Source organism: Canis lupus, chromosome 18, assembly GCF_003254725.2.
Source record: "Canis lupus dingo isolate Sandy chromosome 18, ASM325472v2, whole genome shotgun sequence".
Taxonomy (NCBI): Eukaryota; Metazoa; Chordata; class Mammalia; order Carnivora; family Canidae; genus Canis; species Canis lupus.
Window position 1 is genome coordinate 31,898,458 of NC_064260.1, and position 20,571 is coordinate 31,919,028.

Genomic DNA, 20,571 nt, shown 5'->3' on the forward strand with positions numbered 1-20,571 from the left:
CCACATAATCGATCAACATCTCGCTCTTTCTTAAACCTTAAGAGCTGCATGGTATCCCACCACAGGATTTCTCTAATCCTCCACTGATGGACATTTAGATTGTTTGGAAGCTTTTCATCATGAGAAACAATGATGACAGGAGAATCCTTAATCACGTCCTTTCAGACACACGGCAAGATGTGCTCCAGTGTAACAAGGGGCCTCTAGCTGTTTGGATCCCTGTCTACTGAAATGCAGGAGCATCTTCTCCAAGGCTTACGGTTCCTCGAATTTCCTCTTTTGTGAATTGCATTTGTTAAGAACAAGCAAGCCATATTCGGGGGGTAACAGACACAGTGTTCCCAAAACAAATCACTCTTCTCCTGCTCATCATTACTGACTCTTCTTTTCACGGCTGCCAGAGGAAATATTTACTTTTTCCTGGCATGGCACTTACCCAATGAGAGATGTGTCACTTCTCAGGGCATTTCCAAGGACGTCAGGCTGACCCCACTCTTGACACAGCCTTCAGGGCTGCAGAACCAATAACCAGCCAGTGCCCAACTGTACAATTAGAGAGCCTGCTGTCACTCTAGCTGGCTTCCTGCTTTGGGGAAGGAGAGAGCTTGTCACCTGTTCTTTCTGCACTAGTTCTTCCCACATCCATTCACTCCTAGCCTCCCTTTACTCTAAAGACAATTAAAACTCTGGCCACAGGCAACCTCCTACCCACCCCCCCTTCCTGCTGCCCTCCTTAAACCAGTGAGGTTGTAGGTTAGTGGAAAGGGCACAGGCTTCCATTAATCAGCTGCACGATTACTGGGTACGTTAGAGACTGTCTCTGAGCCTCAGACCCCTTCCCAGTAAAAATTTTGGTTGTTGTTAAGAATTGGGAGAAAATACACAAGAATGATTGGAAAATATCAGGCACGCCATTCGTGGTAACCAATGGATGGTAATCAATGGAAACCAATGGCTAAGCCATGAGGCCCTTGTAAGAAATATCAGTGTATCCCACAAGGAGTGGCTCTGTGGAGACATGGAGATGCTAAGATGTGGACCAGCTCCTGGGTGGGGAGCAAAAGGAAGACACATACAGACTAAAGGTGGGATCATCTAGAGTTCAGTGGTGAATGCTGCGGGCTGGAAATAAAGTCTTCACGGAGAGGGTAAAATGCTGAGCTGGGTCTGCGGCCCGGGGACACTTGGGAATGTCTTCGAGACATTTTTGGCTGTTACAACTTGAGGATGGGGTGCTGCTGGTGTCTAGGAGTGGAGGTCGAGGATGCTGCTAGACATCCCACAGTGCACAAGACAGCTGTCCACTATGAAGAATTAGCCACCCAAGTGTCAGTGGTCCAGAGGGTGAAGAACCCCATGTTAGGTTCTTCTAGGGCAGGGAGAAGGTGAGTGTAGCATTCTCCTGAGGTTATAAGGACATTAATCTGGCTCAAGCCAGGGCCACAAGCTGGGAGATAATAGGTGAGAGAGGAGGGGGCAGGCAGGGTTTGCAGAAGGTAAAAATGGTCATGATTTCTAGTAAAAGTAATGATCTGAGGTCAGAGGGCAGCTGTCTGGACTCCCACTGCCTCACAAGGCTGTGCTCTCCAGACAGGCTGGGTTCCCCGAGTCAGAGAAGGCTCAGCGGAAACCACCACCCGGACCGAGGGTTCCAAACCTTCCACCAACAAGAACTGTCTTTACTGCCCAGCCCCCACCCCGCCCCCAAGGACCACATGTCCTGACAGCTGCCATCTACTGAGCCACAGGCACTTTTCAAGGGGGCAGACTGGCTACATCTATCACCATGGTGAAACGATTAAGTGCTAATTCATCTGATTGCTATTTTTTGTTAACCATGAGCAAATGTAACTGCCAATCCTAAGCCTCTGATCAGCATGAGACGACAGGTGTTGCTATGAGGCTGACCTGAGTCCAACCAAGAAGAAAGAGAAAAAAAGAAAGAAAAAATCATGTATTTCTCATTCAGACTACAGATGCCATGTGGACTATCCCCACTGATACGTTTATGGAATCCTGGGAATCTGAGGGCCCTATTTTGGGAACCCATGATATGGTCTGATCACGTCACTGGAGAGAAGATGAATCTGAGGTAAGGAAAACTATTGATGAAAACTAACGTCGAAAAAAAAAAAAAACAACTAACGATCTAGTCCTGTATTACGTGTCAGGCATGGTGCTGGGCACGTGACTCACCATCTCACCCATCCTTCCAGGCTCCCAGAGAAGTAGGCACTATTATCGTCCTCATTCACTTGCTTTTCAGAAAGATTAAGAAAGGTAAGAGCCAGGATTTGAACCCAGGTCTCTGGGGGTCTTTTGTCCCCCAAGGCGATGGTCCTGTCGCCATGGGCAGCCAGCGGGGATCACTGCCAGCCTTGGAGCCGCCCATGCCATCATCTCCAGTCAAGTACTCAGGCTGATGCTGCTCCAACACAACAATCCAAAGGGTGCGGGGGGCAGCCCCCCACCCCGGCCCAAGTTACTTATGCCCAGTCTGGCTTTTCTGTTTCTTTAGGATGAACACTGAATGTTATTTAACCTTAAAAAATAACGAGCGCAGCTGAGCCGGAGAAGTCTGTGAATACAGACAAAACAGTTTACTCATCACTGGAGCAAATAAATATGTAAATGGTTATTCTGCTCCTCTTGCCTTCATCTGTGCAGCAGGGAAGAGCTGAGCATTAACAGCATTTTTCAAGAAGTGGTCTAGGATTATGTGGTGGAATTATTATTTATCCATTCAAAATATGAGTCTTGCTAATTAGGTCATAATAGTACTCATTTATCATGTGAATTTAAAGCATATATTGTATTGATCTACAGTGTTGTCTGTGGGCACAAGGCGCTTATTAATACCAGCTTAGCTCTGCCGAACTGTTCTCATAAACCTTAAGCCCTCTCGGAAACCAATTTAAGTGATCCGGGCTGACTGCAGATGACGAGCCTGCCGTGACTAGTTTTCCACAGGGGCTGCTAGAAGCGGGTGCCTGGCCTGCAGAATCTTTCCCCCCAAATTGTAGAGGATCTGCTAATGCCAGCGAGAGAAATTGTGGGTAAAATGAACTCCCATGGTTATGTCACTCAGTGTTGGGTGGATAAATATTGAACGTAGGTATGGGGAACTGAGCCCTGTATTTTAAAAGGTGTCCAGGTAGCCTAAGGATGTAAGTGCCCGGCCGCGGCAGCAGGAGGATGTCTCCATTCAGATGCACAAACAGCCCGAGCATGGCCCTATCACAGAGCTCTGCTCCCTGGTCACACACCAGTGACAACCAAGGCTCAAAATGGCTTAATTATGCTCCACGGACTCTTCCTAATGTTTGTGCTGAAGGTTGGCTCTGCCGTGTACCAGCTGTAGGGCTTGGGGTAACTTAGCTTTCCCCTCCGTCTGCCAGTGGGGGCACCTGTGAAACAGGGGATGATGAGGCTCATCTGCGTGGCCGGGATGCTGTGAAGCCTACGTAAGAGTGCAAGCGGATGACCCGGGGCAGTGTGCACCCTCGGGAGTGTCGTGCCTCAAGTTTGATCCTGAAAGTGGTCAGCTCGCTTGCTGCAGCTCACACCCACACAGGCAAACGGCCACGAGCGCAGGCAGGGGATGAGCTGGATTACAGGGAAGGAGGATCTACTCCTAAAGGGAAGATGCTAGAAAGTCCTTGGGAGTCGGGCTTTTGGCAGCGTCCATCCACGATGTGGCAAAAAGAAGGAATTCTGTGAAATGTACTTCTGGGAAATGCCAGACTCTACTCCCCCACACCCCTCCCCTCTTAGGGATTCCTAATGCACTCAAGTGCATTCAAAGCTCCAAACAGTCCCAGAACAGAGACGATGATTTGTTTTTTGTTTTTAACCATACTTCTTAAATCATAGAACTTTTCTGGGTGGGGCGGGGTGGGAGAGGGCATAAAAGTCATCATGTTAGACACTCAGGTTAACGAAAAGACTCTTTAAAGAGGAATAGGACAGGAAAAGAGGACTGGGAGGTCCCGATGGTCCCAGACTCCCCCCAAGAAAGGACAAATGCCGGCAACCTGTCTCCCGAGAGTCAGAGGACATGGAAGGCGAAGGTAGGGTACATCGTGCCCCAGATGCTTCCCTGGGCTCCTGGCTTTGACCTGAGCGAGCTGGTTACACGACGAGCCACAGCTAAGCCTTGTGTTTCCATGATTTCTACAGACGGGTGGAGATGCTGCTCCTCGGGGCGGGGTCAAAAGAAGGTGGGAAGCCTCAGGCAACTGTCTACCAGGCAATTCTCTTCGTCTGCTGAACCCACAACAGGGAGGAAGAGAGAGACCGGGACGGGTCGGGAAGGGAGGGAACCAGAGTAATCAGTGCCCCTCCCTACTTAACATTCTTCAGTGTCCGCAGCAGCTGCCCTCTCGGGACGGACACCCGAGGTCCCCACCCCCAATGTGGCCACTCCAAGCTCTCCCTCCTGCTAGGGCCTGATGGCAGGTTTTCCAGGCAGATGGAAGGTTCCACGGAACGAGCCTCCAAGGGAAGGCATGGGCGATCGCATGTCTCCACGGGGGGCAGTAGCCTATGCCCCGTGTCGCCCCCTCCCACCCTGCAATTCCTACCATTCAACTGAGAGGCGGGCTTTTGGGTGAACATCTGCACCCCGGCCTCCTCCCAGATCCGAGAGGGGGCCCACCCACCTGGGCTCTCAGAACAAAGAGATCTTACTGCCCACGCTGCCATTACTACGTGCAACTCCCTCTCACACCTCCACACCTCCGGATTAAGAAATCCCCTCCTTCAGACGTGCCAATGCCACAGGCCCCACGGTGTGGGTGTGGGACGGGGCAGCCTTACACCTGTCAGGAAAACGGGATCAGCAGAACCCGATTTTTACAGGAACCTGAGAACGTGCTTATTAATATTGTTAGTTTACCTGCAACACAAGCTGCATATTAAGGAGACTCGCAACGCCACCCCACGCAGACTTAACTGCAGTAATGAGAGCTGTATAACGCGTTCCGATTTATTAGCCCCCGCGCAGGGAATTTCTCAGGATTTCCCTCCTCACGGTTTCCGAAAGACACTGATGACAGAATTTTGCCCTGTAGGAGGCAAAGTGCAGACACACACAATTTGTTCCCTGAGGTCTGGTCATCCACCCAAATGTCTGACGTCTGCTGGCTTTACTGCCATTCTGTGATCCCTCATCAGTCTCCAGGTTGATATGCATGCACGCGCGTGTACACACACGTATGTACTTGTGTGAACATGTGTATGGAAATCGGAAAGGGAAGAGGTGATGAAGCCAACTTTCTCCACTTTCAGTTCCCAGCTAGAGCAGACATTACAGACCTCGTCCACCTTGAGGCCTCTGGGGGGGGGGGGGGGGGGTCAGTGGTGAAGCAGACGTCTGCCTTGGGCCCAGGGCGTGATCCTGGAGACCCGGGATCGAGTCCCACACTGGGCTCCCTGCATGGAGCCTGCTTCTCCCTCTACCTCTCTCTGTGTGTCTCTCATGAACAAATAAATAAAATCTTAAAAAAAAAAAAAAAAGAACCATGTCCACCCAGAGCAGGCCCATTCTGTCCTCTAACGTAGAAACGGACTCAGCCCTTGCAAGGGACGGGGCACACGGATGTCCCGGCAGGAGATCCGACCAGAAGTACACGGGTGGAGAGCTAACATATGCTTCACTTTCCATGTCAAAATAAACAATGGTAAAATTTTTTTTATTTTATCAGCGAAGCACAGTTGACACACAACGTTACCTTAGTTTGCAGTGTACGAGACAGCGGGTCCGCAATCTATGTAGCACTCGGTGCTCGGGGAGGTACGTGTACCCATCACCACCCGGTGTCACAGTATCTCGGACTGTACTTGCCACGATGTACTTGTCATCTCCGCGACTTCTTTATTTTACAACTGAAAGTCCGTCCGTCTGACTCCCGTGTGTTAACTTTACCCACCCTCCACCCACCTCCACCCACCTCCTTCCTCTCTGGGTTTTTGTCTCTCAAACAGCTCTCAACCTGACGTCCCTCAGGGTTCGCTCAGGGTTCATTCCTCTTAAACCCCCTCACCAACTGCCGCCCTCTGGCAACTACCAGTTTGCTCTCTGTGTGTCTATTTCTATTTTTTTGTTTGTTCATTTGTTTTTTTGGCTCCACAAAGCAATGGAATCCTAGGCTATCTGTCTCTCTCTGACGTGATCCATGTGGTTGCAAATAGCAAGACCTCTTATTCTTTTTTATGGCCAAGTAATATTCCACTGTGTTTCTACCAGATCTTCACCCGTTCATCTATTGTTGGACGCTTGGGCTGCTTCCGTATCTTGGCTGTTGTAGATAATGCTGCTGTAAACACAGGGGTGCGTGTGTCTTTTCAAATTAATGTTTTCATTTTCTTTGGGTAAATCTCTAGAATTACTAAATCATACTGTATTTCTATCTTTAACTTTTTGAGGAGCCCCCACACTATTTTCCACAGTGGTTGCACCAGTTTACGGTCCTACCAACAGTGCGCGAGGGGTCCCCTTTCTCCACATTCTTGCCAACTTGTTATTTCTTGTCTTTTTTGATGCTGGCCAGTCTGCCTGGGGTGAGGTGATATCTCATTGTGGTTTTGATTGGCATTTCCCTGGTGACCAGTGATTTAAGCATCTTTTCATGTACCTGTTGGCTATCTGTATGTCTTCTTTGGAAACATTTCTATTCAGGTCCTCTGCCTGTTTTTTTAATTGGAGGGATTTTTTTTTTTTATTTTTCATTTTTCTGGTGTCAACAATAGCAAGATTTAATGAGCACGTATGTGTCAGAGACTGGATGAGGTGCTGTCATAATCATCATGTCATGTATCCCCGCAAAGACAACTATGCACTATAAAACTCATTTTATTATGCCCCCAAATGGAGGAATTGAGGCATGGGAGGGGAAATCATTTGCCCACAGTCACGTGGTAGGTTAAGTGACACAGCCGAGGACAGGACTCAGATCTGCTGACTCCAAACTGGTGCCCGGTCCTCCACATACAGCCTCTCATGGGGTTAATTAAACATAGGAACCCTTCAAACAAGCCCCAAACCCCAAACAAGCTTAAAGGGTTTGTTTGCATAACAAGTGCTGCCTGGGCGCCCCCTGCCTATGGGGCTTCGAGGGGCTCCAGACCAGAAGGGATGTGTGGATAGAAGAGACCATGGCCACTGCCAGGAGCTAGCTGAAGAGCAAAGGACAACAATGGAAACATGTCATGACCTGGAACCCAGGTGCTTCCAAGCCCTTGGAAATGTCTCTATGACAATACTTACTGCGACTTTGTTACCTCTGCCAAATTGCTTAACCATTCTGTGCCTCAATTTCCTCATCTATAAAAAGGGCAAATAATAACACCCTTTGGGGATGACATGGAGATCAAGTAATTTAAAATATAAAGCATTTAGAAGAACGTTGGGCACAGAGAACTATAGGTGTAGCTACTCTGCATTCTTCCACTTATGACTACTATTAGAATAACCACACATCAAGGCACGTGCATGTGCGACACACACGCACGCACACACCTCACTTTTTATTTCTCTTCTCTTGCACAAAAACTGGTGACTGAGTCACATTTTCTAATGAGCCAGTACTTGGCAAAAGGGCCCCTCGAGCAGCCTTCCTTATTCTGTCTCCAGCTATCCTTTATAAATAGGTTTATGAAATTTATGCTTAATAGCCTAATATCAGGTTCATATTAATCTCACCCTGTCTGAGCTTCAAAGGGACAAACTGTTCTCACTATTAACGAAACAGATTTCAGCAGCAAGTTTCCAAGAGATCAGAGCTGGAAAAAAACACTGGTGGATCTAAAAAGACAAACATCTCCTTGGTGCTCTTTTAAAGCCATCTGGGTTTAGAGAGCCACCACCACCAGGAGCAGGGAGGGGAGATCCTACAGCCTCAGCCCGGCTGGCACAAGGGCCCCACAGACACTAGGTGGCACTAGAACATGCTGGAAAGAAGGCTGCCCCACACCTTGGCCTCCCTGGCTCCTCACCCGTCCCACCCCACTCCCCAGATGGGTTCAGGGAGGCACGATGTGGGACAGACTGTGCGAATTGGAATACACAACCCAGAGGTGGGTAACCAGTCACATGTCAGTAGTAGTGGAGGATGGTCAAGGAAGGAATACATGCTTGTTTTCACCTCTCTGCACAAGATAAACTCAGGCTTTCTTTTCTGGATTTCCAAAGGCAGATCGTCACAACAACGTGAATATATTTAGCACTACTGAACTGCACAGCTAAACACGGTTAAGATAGCGAATTTTATGTTCTTCATACTTCACCACAATTAAAAAGAACTGGGGGGGAGAAAGGCAAATCATCCTTAATAATAAACAACAGTGTTTTCATTCACTAAATAAACACAGAATACAGTCAAGATCCCCTCTCTTGCTTTTATAGAATGTCCTCCTGCCTCTAAGTAGCTAAAAAGGTAGGTATTTCACAAACCGGCTGGTTTGGCGGCCCCGGAGGACAGGGCCGGGCAGCTCACATCTCCAAGACATTAGGAAACTCTCCCCTCATGGAAATACCCACTTTCCCACGTTTGAGAAGGTTCTGATGCAGGTTGTCCTCCGACAGAGCAAGGTTTTCGGAGCCCCACGCTAGCTCTCCAATGCAGCTGCTGCTGCTTCCAGTCTCATTATTTGCAATTCACTTATGTCAAAAGGCCTGAGACCCACACTGAAACGCAGATTAATTGTGACGGGGTGGGGGGAGCGCAGCCGGAAGGAGTGTCTCCAAGAGCCTCCTGAGTGCCTCATGCTCGAGCAGGAAGAGCTGCTCCTCTGGCTCTCTGCCATCCAGGAGCGGAGGCCTATAAGGCCCCGTGTGGATCTCAGAGGCAGGAGAGTGCATCCTGAGAGGGGCCCCCAGCAGGGCAGGGTGAGGACCACTGGGACCCCGACAGTGGGAGAGCCAGGCCCCGAAGGGGAAGGAGGGCGTGGGCATGGGCTCAGCTCTGGAGCCTTCTAGAAGAGTGAACCTGGGCGAGTGTCTACACCTTGGCTTCCACCACCGTGGAAGGTCACTCTGTGCAAAGAACCTGGTGGAGCGGCTGGCACCGAGCAGGTGCTCACTGAGCAGGGCTGAGACCTGGAGAACACAGGGTAACAGGGACCTGAAGAGGAAAGCCTGGAGGCATCACCGTCTGGGCTCAAGGGTGTCTCTGGCCCAGAAGATCACACTGGCGCCATGTGTCACAGCCCTGCAAGGCATTCTGGCCTCAGCTGGGCAAGGCAGCAGCCCTCCAGCCGGTGCCTTCCAAACTGACCTTCGCTCCGGTTCCTGGCCCCCGCTGCTCTGGGGATCAAGGCCAGGATCTCAATACTCTAAGATGCAACCCCACCCAACCCTGGTTGGCCTTGCAAGACGGTGTCTCCACACTCTTCCTCTTCACGTGTGGGCCACCTTCTCCTCACCGGACGCCCTCAAACTCGCTGAGTTCTTTCTTCTCAAACTCTTACTCACCCCTCAGAGGCCTCAGCTTAATGCCCTCTCCTCAGAAGTCCAGCCTGTTCACCATGCAGTACACATTTTCTTACGTGAATTATCCCGTTTGAAATGGCCTGTTCAGCACCTGTCTTCCCACAACATAGTGAACCAGGAGCATAAAATCTCAGCTGGTAGAGATAAGCTAATTGTTATCATCCACTCAACAAATATTTACTGAGTATCCCCGTGTTCCAGGCACCGTTCTAGGGGCAGGGGATACAAAATTCAACAGTTTTATACACATGTACACACACACTCTCTAAATATATTAAAAATATGTATAAAACTATAAAGAGACTGTTCTTATTCTGCTGGGAAGTATGCATATGTCATGATTCTTCTAAATTAACCTCCTCCCTTCTCACATGATGAGCCAGACATTCACATCTGGGAAGGTCCACCTGATCCCTCAGGCTAGATACAGGGGCTGCTGCCCTTGCCGTCAGACCCTCTTGACCTCCCAACATCAAAACCAGAACTGGGATCTGTTACTTCTACGTTGCTAACATTATCTTGAGTCTGCCCACTTGCCTCCATCCAAGGGGCAAATCACCACCAGCCACTTTTTGGATCATACAGGTGGCCTCCCAGCCAGGTCTCCCTGTATCGATCTTGGCCTCTGCTCTTCATTGCTCCCACCCTACACACAACGGTTTTTTTTTCTTTTTCTTAAGATTTTATTTATTCATGAGAGACACAGAAAGAGAGAGAAGCAGAGACACAGGCAGAGGGAGAAGCAGGCTCCCCGCAGGGAGCCCAATGTGGGACTCGATCTCAGGACCCCAGGATTATGACCTGAGCCAAAGGTAGACGCTCAACCACTGGGCCACCCGGGTGTCCCAACAACAGTGTTTTTTCTAAGAGCAAATCTGACTGCACCTCTGCCCCTTAGATTCTCCTTGCTCTTGAGATAAAGTCCAATTTCTGTGGACCACGGGCTTCTGTGGCCCTTTCTTAGAGCCCTCCGGTGTCTCTATGCAAGGGCCTCAAAGGAGCATCCATACACTCGACAGCTGAGTAATCTTTATTTGTTGAAGCACAGAGCGAGGCGGACTGAGTCACAGTTAAATGTGTGAGATGCACCAACTTTCCCCAGCTAACAGGAAGCAGAGGAGCCCCTCTTACTGGGCCCCGACCCCATGGGGTGTGTGTACTTTTACAGATGCTGATGAACTGTATGCCTAAACACTCTACTACAAACAGGAAGTTAATTATTTCTCTTTCAATTCCCACTATAACTTCAATTGCAAGCCATGCAACTGCCTTATGTTGCTGAAAACCCTCTGCACCAAGAGGTAGCATTCGAGTCAGGAACTTGATCCACTGCTTGATCCATCCGATCGGTGGGTGTGGGTGGCTCCTGCCTCTCTGGACATATACCTGCCAGGAGATGGCTTGGCCTCTGCTTTGGGGACACAGATTGAGAAATTCCTGGCATATCCCTTTGGTGGAGCATTAAAGCACCTTGACTGGAGGAACTCTGACCCACGGGAGGAATGCCAGGGAAAGGCAACAGTGCATCCTGGGCACATACAGGAAAACACAAAATAGAAGACAAGGTGATGGAAAACAGTGACTCAGAGCAGGAGCTCTGGAGCCAATCCTCATGAGGTGTGTGATCTTGGGCCGGTTACCTAAGCCCTCTGAGCCCCGACATACTGATCTATCACGTGAAGGTGGGAACAGCATATAATGGTACAGAGTAGATGTGAGGAGCAAGTGAGCTCATCCAAATCAAGAACGGAACGTGGTAAGAAGTCCACCCATGTTCCCCAAATCACTATTGTAACTTTACTCCTCCTGCTACTTCTAAAATGGGGGCACAAAATTGTAGGCGAAAGCCTAAATGTCACGATAAGAGTCAACCAGCAGCAGCACACATTTTAATGAATAATTGCTATGTGCCAGCCCTGTTCTAAGGGTGTCATCGACATTAATTAATTTCAGTCTAAGAATAACCTTATGGGCCAGTGCTATTTTATACCATTTTAGAGATGGGAAAACTAAGGCACAGAGAACCAGCCCAGGGTTAAACAGCACCTACTATATGCATTTAAAAACGTAACTGCAAGAACGCCTGGGTGGTTTGGTTCAGGTCATGACCCCGGGGTCCTGGGATCGAGTCCCACATCGGGCTCCCCCCAAGGGAGCCTGCTTCTCCCAATGCCTGTGTCTCTGCCTCGCTCTGTGTGTCTCTCACGAATAAACAAATAAAATCTTTCAAAAAAAAAAAATGCAAGTGCAAAACCCCCTTCATCTCAAGTATGATTTTATTTTCTGATTTTACTTTTCACAATAAACTATTCATAAGTGATATTCTTTCCAACCCCTGGTCAGCCAATCCCCACCTACCGTGCCAACCTGCAGTTTTATTATATTACTATTTCCTTAGCATAAATAAAAAATAAAACAAAGGCAGTCTTTAAAACCTGTATATTTGGCTTCTAAGAGTCATTTTCCCAGTCTTTTGTATTCAGCTCACAAGACCAACCGTTCCGGGGCATGGGTATTATTTATTGTTGAATGTATATCTTTCTTTCAAAACATGAAAGTAATGCTCTCCGTGTGAAAAAATGGAAAATGTCTAAAACCAGACATGAAAGTCCCCAATGGTCCACCACCAGAGATGACCACCTGCGCATTCCGCGACTTTTCCTCTGGGCTGATCCCACACAATTCTGCTTACAGAACCCAGCTCACCAGATGCAACACTGCAGTGGGTTTCACGCCGGGTGGTTACGCAAATCACTTAGCCATTCAAGACACCCACCGGTCTTACAACATAGGCCCTTTGTAGATTATAATTCCACAGAGTTCTTTCTTCCTTGCAACAGAAATTAAAAAGGAAATGAAAGTCACAGACATGCCACGTAACTGCAGGAGCACTGGAGTTCCCCAGGAATCAAAACCCAGGGGCAACTCAGACCACCCAGCACCCTGTTATTGGATCTGGTAATGAGCTTCCAGGGGAAAACCCAAACAAAGCTGACGGCCCCAGGGGGTGACCTGGGCACCAGACCGCCCCGCCCGGAAGCCACAGCCAGCAGCCAGCTGGCTTCCTCTGGGGACCAGCCCCCTTTTCCTGACCCCTGTGAGAAGCAGGTCCCCCCATTTCCCTGAGGCTGGGAGTAGGGGAAGTGAGGCTGGCAGGGTCTTGGGCTAACTCAGTCTCTTTCTTAAGAGATCTGAGCATTTCAGTAGGATAAGTGATTACACTGGGAGGAAGAAAACCCTGTTCTCAGCAGGCGTGAGCACCGCAGGGTGATGCCACTGAGTGGCTGGCCGAGGAGGGTGGGGGAAGCGCGCAGCAGAGGCCCGCAGAAGGGAGAAGAAAGGAACGGAGTGCAGGGGAGGATTCCTTTTTTTTTTTTTTTTTTTTTAAGATTTATTTATTTTACAGAGAGAAAGAGCAAGCGTGTGAGTGAGCTGGGTGAGGGGCAGAAAGAGAGGGAGAACCCTGAAGCAGATTCCCCGCTGAGCCAGGAGCTGGCATGGGGCTCAATCCCAGGACCCTGAGATCTTGACCTGAGCCGAAACCAAGAGTCAGTGGCTTACCAGACTTAGCCACCCAGGCGCCCCCAGGGGTGGGGGTTCTAAAGCTTCCTGCCGGAGCCTGCTAAAGCCTTGGAGGCAGAAGGCAAGGGCCAGAGTGGTACATGGGACTGGATCCTCCTGAACAGACCAGTAAGAGAAAGGTGAGGAAGGCATGACACGCACAGACCGCCATGCACAGTCTACCCTGTCCCCCAGCAGCTCCAAATTGGCCTCCCTTGTCCCTGGCTGGGCCCCGGTGTAAGCCTGCAGCTTCTTCCATCAGATGCCTTCCAAGAGGCCTGACCTCACATAACAGATTGGATCGGTGGGGTTGTTGGAGGGGATGAAACAGGACCACAGAGCCCACCAGCCTCACCTTCCTCGTGGCCTGGAATCCTCTTACCCACTGGGTGAATAGGAAAGTAGTCTTTTCCACCAACAAAACCACCTGCCCAACTCCACCAAAGGGATTTAGAGAATTTACATGGACTGCTAATAATAAAAGGAATAACGGCGACAACAGTAGCAGTTAATATTTCCTGAACACTTACTGTGCACATTTTTACAGATTAGTTAACTCACGCACCCCCCCCACACACACACACACATAACTATTATTATCCCCATTTACAGGTGGAAAAGCAGAGGACAGAAGGATAAAGTCATGGGCCTAAGGTCGCACAGGCTGCAGGAGGTGGCAGGACTAGGATCCGAACCCGGGGAGTTGCTTCCAGAGCCCACGCTGCCTGTGTTCCAGAGTCTGGGCAACAAGACTTCCAGAGCTGAATCAACAAGTATGAGCTCTGCTTGCAGAGAGGGTGCAGACCGGAAGGAGGACCTACAGTCACTGCTTAACAAGTCTGAGAAGTGCCCTGAAGAAACACACAGGATGCAGTGATCCGGGGCAGGAGGGGCAAGGGGAGGACAGCCTGCTGAGGCAGTGGCCAGGGGGTCGTGCTCCTTGTACGCGCAGGCTTCTAGGCAGGTGGTGACCTGTGAAGGGCGGCAGACAGGAAAGAGCTGAGCATGCCTCTGGGCATGGCTTGGGCCAGCGGACAGAAGATGTGACTGGAGACCGCGTGGGAGCTGGAACATTCAAGGCCTTGTAGTCTTGGTCAAGAGTTCGGATTTCACCCCAAGTAAAGGGAAAGCACTCCCCAAACCACCGCCTTGCAGGGCCCAGTTGGGAGAGGCTGTGTTTAGGCAACTCACCAGGCGCCCCCACGCCGTGGGACCCCTCGGGACCTCACTATCCTCATCTGCGGAGCAGGAATAATAAGAAGACCCACCTTCCCGGGTTGTTGTATCAGAAGAGTTGATCATACGTGCACAAAACACCTAGGCTGGTGCTGAGCACATCAGAGCGGGTGTGCGTAGCCCGTGGTGAGTCTGCGTCTCACACTCCAAGTTTCAGTGAGTTTCCCACGTTACCGGGGGAGGCAGTGGCAAGGGTGGAGGCAAGAAAGAGAAGAAACGAAGCAAAATGAAGTTGTGATCCATATGGCTCGTAGCCCTTGGGTGACAGGCACCAGATGGCAGGTGCACAGACCTGAAGACCCGCTTCCCGCGCCAGCCTGCATCAGCTGGCCGGGACCAGTCACAGGCAGATGCAGAACCTTCACATGATTGGCACCCCCATGCCCCCCCGCCCCCCACTCGCCCTTCCGTTCCCTCCCCGCTTTATTTAGTCTGCTCTCAGCTGAGAAGGTGCAGCGGCCGGCGTGGGCTTCACGCAGATGCGCCGCCTTGCCGTGATTCGGGGTCAAGCTCTGTTTTACAGTCAATAAATAATGTGTAAATAATGAGCTCGAGGCAGACTCAATAAATGGCAGCACCAGTGGGGGGCCGGGGGGCCACACAGCCGCAGCTCGAGGAGCCGGGGCTGGGCGTGGGGTGTCGGGTGGGGGAGGCGCTCGGCCGCGGCCCGGGGAGCCTCCTGGAAGCCCAGACATCTGCGGGGTCAAGGGCAGGCCCGTGCGGCTGGAACCCACCCCCCTCTGGGCTTCGGGCCGAGATCCGATGCTGTACCCCACTGGCCCCCCTTTCCCGTGCCCACGGCCACCTAACCCTGCAGTTCTGACTGCAGGGGCACAGCGGGATTCCCACCGCACGGACCGGGGCTTGGCTGTGTCATTTACTTGTGGCCACCGGGTGCCCCGGGCAAGCCTCACACTGTGCTCACGCCGTCGGGCCTGGGCTTCGGCCCTTCCAGTGCACCCGGGGGGGCCCATTTCTCCCAGAAGGAGGAGAAACGGGTGGAGCAGACCTGAACCCAGCTGGCAGGGAGGAGGCGAGCCCGGCCCACATGACGAACCCTCCCGAACGGCAGGGCCGCGTAGAAACCCGCACGCTGCACCCAGCACCTTAGGCTTTGAAATGGTCGCGGCTGGACGTCGGCTTGAGAACCTAGAATCTGGGGGAGCGGAGTGCACAGAAAAATACCCAAGCAACGTGGGGATGATCCGTGCCCTTGCCTAGCTCCCCCACTGGCCTCTCATCTCCTCCACCCGGGGCCCGGGCCTTACTCTGCTCCGCCCGGCGGCCGCCACCTGACAGACCCAGGCATAGAGCAGCAGCAGTGGCCGCAACAATGACCCCCGCAGCCCCGCCGTCCTCTGCGCCGAGCCCTACGCAGAGCCCCTCGCTGCACTGCTTCATCGAAGAGTCACGCTAAATGAGGAGCTGGGTCTGGCCCTCATTTTTCAGAGGAGAAAACTGAGACTTGGACAGGCTACTTCATCAGTGCCCACCCCTCACGCGCACAGCAAGCCCGCTCCGGGCTCTCCCGCACGCCCAGGCCACAGCTCCATTGTGAACAGCATCTCCAAGCGGTTCATCCAGGTCCCCTCGTCTGCTCCCTGGTTGTTTTCTGCTTGTTCACTTGGTCACCCAGACCAAACCGTAAGATCCTACAGGGCAGAGATTGTGTCTTAGACGGTAGCAGCGAAGAGCTTCAGCTCTGAGGTCACAGGAGTATGGGTGCAAATCCTGGCTCTGCCAGTTAGTGGATGACTATACAGCCAGGGTTCTCTAGGGGAACAGAAGCAATAGGAGACCAGACAGACAGACAGATAGATAGGTAGGTAAATAGGTAGATAAGTAGAGAGAGAGAGAGAGAGAGAGAGATAATAGGTAGGTAGATAGGCAGATAGATAGATTGACAGATTTACACTCCAAAGAACTGGCTCAGGTGATTCTGGAGGCCGAGTCCCATGATCTGCCCTCTGCAGGCTGGAGGCCCAGGGAAGCTGGTGGTATAGTGCCAATCGAAACCCAGATGTTCTACAACCAGGGAGCCCTGTCTGGTATGAGTCCCTGTCTGCATCCAAAAGCCCAAGGACTGGGAGCACCAATGTCATGAAGTCTGAAGGCAGGAGAAGCAGATATCCTGGCTCAAGCAGAGAGAGTGTTTTTGCCCTTCCTCTGCCTTTTTGTCTTCAGTGAATTGGATGAGACCCACCGGCACTGGGGAGGGCCATCTGCTTTACTCCTTCTCCTGATCCAAATGCTAACCTCTTCCAGAAACAAGCCCCCCCAGAAATACCCAGAAGTGTCCCACCAATTCTCTGGTCATCCTTAGCCCAGCTGAAGGGACACATAAGTCCAACCATCACAATGACCCTATGCAAGTCCCACAATCTCCCTAGCCTCATTTTCCTTCCCTGAGAAAGACAGGGATCATAACAATCGGAGGAACTTCTCCAACAGATGCCAGTAAGGTGTAAAATGCTAATGACCGCAGCCTGGCACGTAGTGAGCATTATACTAAAGACCAGTGCTTGTTGCTCTCTCTGAACAGGTTCACAGGGGGAGGCTGTGCCTTCTCAAGGCTTCGCTGTGCTCTCACACTGGCATGGCCTCAGCCCTGCAGGCTGGAGACAATATTTCGGCCTGCGTTCTGGGAGAGAAGCAAAGGAGCTCAGCTTTCCTAGCCTCACCTGCCTCTGACAACCATCACACTTTGCTTGTTCACAGGAACCTGCCCTCCCTGCTGGAACCCTTCTGGGAGACACCGCTTCTGAATTCCACAACAGGCAAGTTGTTCCCAGGACGATAATCATGTGCCACATCCTTTCCTCAGATCTGCCGTGAGGCTTAGGGGGTGTGTGCTTACTCCATGGCATTTCCATCCTTTTCCTACACAGACTGTTCCATTCTAGCCTCGCCCCCACACTGCACCACCCATCACTCCTCCTCCCCAAAGGCCACGATCGCTCTCTCTCGGGGCGCCTCTGGCTTCAGCATCATTCTCAGTTAGGCCAACTCTATGGAAGTTCACTCCTCTTATCTGATTCCATAAATCAATCCTCCTTTTCCTTGGCCACTGCTCTTCTGTCTGGATTGTTCCCCTCGTTGTCCATTCATTTCATCCCATTGTGTATCCAACAAATAGTTACTGAGTGCCAACTATGTGCTGGGCAGCGGATCTGGAACAGGGAATGCGAGAGGCACTTTGTGCACAAGTGTGTAGAGCTGGACTGGTGAATTCAAATCGGATCCTTCACCTATTAGCTGACTGACCCAGAGCAAATGAACTAACCTCTCTGGGCCTAATTTTCTCCATTGATAAAATGTAGATGACAGTTCCTGTCTCATGGGACCCTCAAGGTTTAAATGGATGACACATACAGAGTGTTCAGAGAAGTACCTGGCACACAGTAAACATGCACGTGATGGATTCCACTTAGCACAACTATGCCTCCAACTATCACCCCATACGGAGTAAAGAAATATTATTATGCTGGCGAAGGCGACTACACTGCCTTTATGAAGGAGGAGAATGTGGTATAATGAGGTCATCCAACGAGGGAGGATCGGACCACTTAAAAAAAAGTGTCTGTGTCATCACACAGCTTTGTCTTCTTTCTGAATTTAAATCCCTAGAAGGTGAGGACTCACATGCTGCTTGTGAATCTGTCCCTAGACTAGAAATATAGCTGAGGGAGTCTAGGTAGTGTATTTATTAAAAGCAAAGCAGACAAGAGTACAAAAGACAATTCCAATGAGGGAAGAACAGTCTTTGCAACAAAAGGCACAAGTGGGTGTCTACATGCAAAGGCATGAAGTTGGACCCCTCCCTCACACCACACACAAAAACAGACTCAAAGTGCATCAGAGACCTAAATGCAAGAGCCAGGACTACAAAACTCTTAGGAAAAAAAAAAAAAAAAAGTAGGACTAAATCTCTGGCACCGTGAATTAGGTAGTGACTTATGAGATCTGATACCAAAAGCACAAACAATAAGAGAAAAAAAAACACGGACTTTACCAAAATTAAAAACTTTTGTGCTACAAGAGATACCATTAAGAAAGTGGAAAAGTCAGGATGCCTGGGTGGCTCAGCAGTTGAGCACCTGCCGCTGGCTCAGGGCATGATCCGTGGTCTCAGGATTGAATCCCACACTGGGCTCCCTGCCTGGAGCCTGCTTCTGCCTATGTCTCTGCCTTTCTCTGTGTCTTTCATGAATAAATAAATAAAATCTTAAAAAAAAGAAAAAAGAAAAGAAAAGAAAGAAAGTGGAAAAGTCAACCCATGGAATGGGAGGAAATATTTGCATATCAGAACTATAAAGGATTTGTTTGGAGAAAAAAAAAAAAAACCTGTGGCTGGGGGTTTCACACGCTGGAAACTGAGAGGAGGCCCCTGATATTGCAAAGTGTAAAAAAAAAAGTACTTTTAATGAAAAATAATAATGAACAAGGATGGAAACAAAACAAAAAAAGATAACAGCAGAACCAAGCTGAACCATCCTGAACCAGCAAATTAGTACAATTCCTTCTAGTTTTTGTTTCACGTTTCAGTTCGTATCCCAGCTTTAAATATAGCAAGTATTAAATATGATGTGAAGCCATACTTTAACACCCTCTGTGCGAATTTTGCAATTCTAATAGAAAACACGCCATAAATTAGTCTGAGGTGACTCGTCTTTTCCAAATGTCTCAGGGTGTGATTGTCTCTAGAATGGGTGATCAGTGACTCCGGGGGCTTTCCCCCCTCCCTCTTCCTCCAGATTCTAACCTCACCACTTTTGCTGTAAAAGATCACTGTTGAAAACAGAAGGCAAACCTTTGTTCTTGCTCCTGAATAATCCAAATAAATTTCCTCCAAACGAATCAAGATTTACACACGACTTTTAACCTGGTGCCGGTCCGTAGAAATGGAGAGAAGCACCTAATGTAGGGGCCTTTCTTACTCAGGGATGCCTTCCAGGTACCTAAGATTCAAGAATATTTGCTGAGCGAACAATGACTAACGTGGGATTCACTTGTTATTTACTAGTCAGATAGCTTCTCCAAGGACATCACCGGAGACAAGTTATTATGGAGACACTTTAGATAGCTGAGCCCCTCCCGAGCATGCCCCATCTCTGCCTCGCTGGTAGGAGGTCTGTTCCACCCCCACCCATATCTGAACATTTGTCAGGCCAGGAAGCAAGATGCCAGAAGAAACCAAGCCTGTGGCCTGGATCCTTGCTGGTAGGCAGGAAGGAGGAAAAAAAAACCTTGTGAGCTAGCAGAGACCGAGCACCCTGGAGAGCTCACCCGATTCTTTCACACTTAGCGTTCCTGCAGAGAGAGGGAAAGGCTCAGGCCGGCAGCCAGGTGGTGGCTGGTTATACCGGAGAACTGCTGACCCATGGGGAGTGGAATCCACACTTAGGAGTAGCTGTGCTCAGCAACCTTCTCTCACTCTTCCTTCCAGCAATCCTGCAGGCAGGCCTTGTCATCTTGGCATTGAAGAGGCTCAGAGTGGTTAAGCAACTTGCCCAAAGCCACACAGCTACTAGCTGGTAGAGCTGCCGCCTGACCTATGCAAAGCCTGAGCTCGTACCAAGAACGCGTCTGATAGAGTCGCTAAGGTGATAGAGGGGGTCTCACCCCTAAAATTCATTCATAGCCTGATGGATTGTTTCCTCTTTTCCTTTCTGCAGTAACTTTCTCCCATCTAATGTTCTCCTCTGTCTCCTCTAGGGCTGGCCTGGGAAAATAAAAGTCCCCCACCTGGGGGTCAGGGATTAGGATTTAGCTACCATGAGAAGCACCTTACATACCCTCCATGGATCACACCTGAAGTGTGATCACACTTGGGGGATGTGACTGTGGGGTGACCAGGAATAGCTTCATGTGACTGAGACATGGCGCAGCAGAGCCTGGGGGTTGGCACCCTTGTGGTCTACACATGCGACACCATGTTCAAGAGCACTCACCAACACAAGGACCTCATTTAAGCTCTCTTGGGAAATGAGGGGCCCAGTGGAGGGTTTGGGCCAATCAGTGGCTCAAATCAATGGCTCAGGGAGATGCCTTCTGATGGAACGGGGTTCCAGTGAGCTGCTGCTGCGTAACAAATCATCCCCAAATTTAATGACTTAAAACAATGGCATTCTATCAACTCCCACAGTTTCTGTGATTCAGGAAATCAGGAAAGGAACAGTCGTTCTGGCTCAGGGTCTCCCGTGTCATTGTAATCAGACAGTGGCAGACGCGCTGGGAGCTGCCCAGACACTGCTCTCTTTCCATGGGCCTCTCCGCGGTCTCTC

The 20,571-nt window shown here is 50.2% G+C and overlaps 1 protein-coding gene across 3 annotated transcripts in view; it reads right to left on the bottom strand.

Annotated features, from left to right (window-relative positions):
- Window positions 1-20,571, bottom strand: part of LDLRAD3 (low density lipoprotein receptor class A domain containing 3) — a 232,808-nt gene that overhangs the window by 71,497 nt on the left and 140,740 nt on the right. The window lies entirely within an intron of this gene.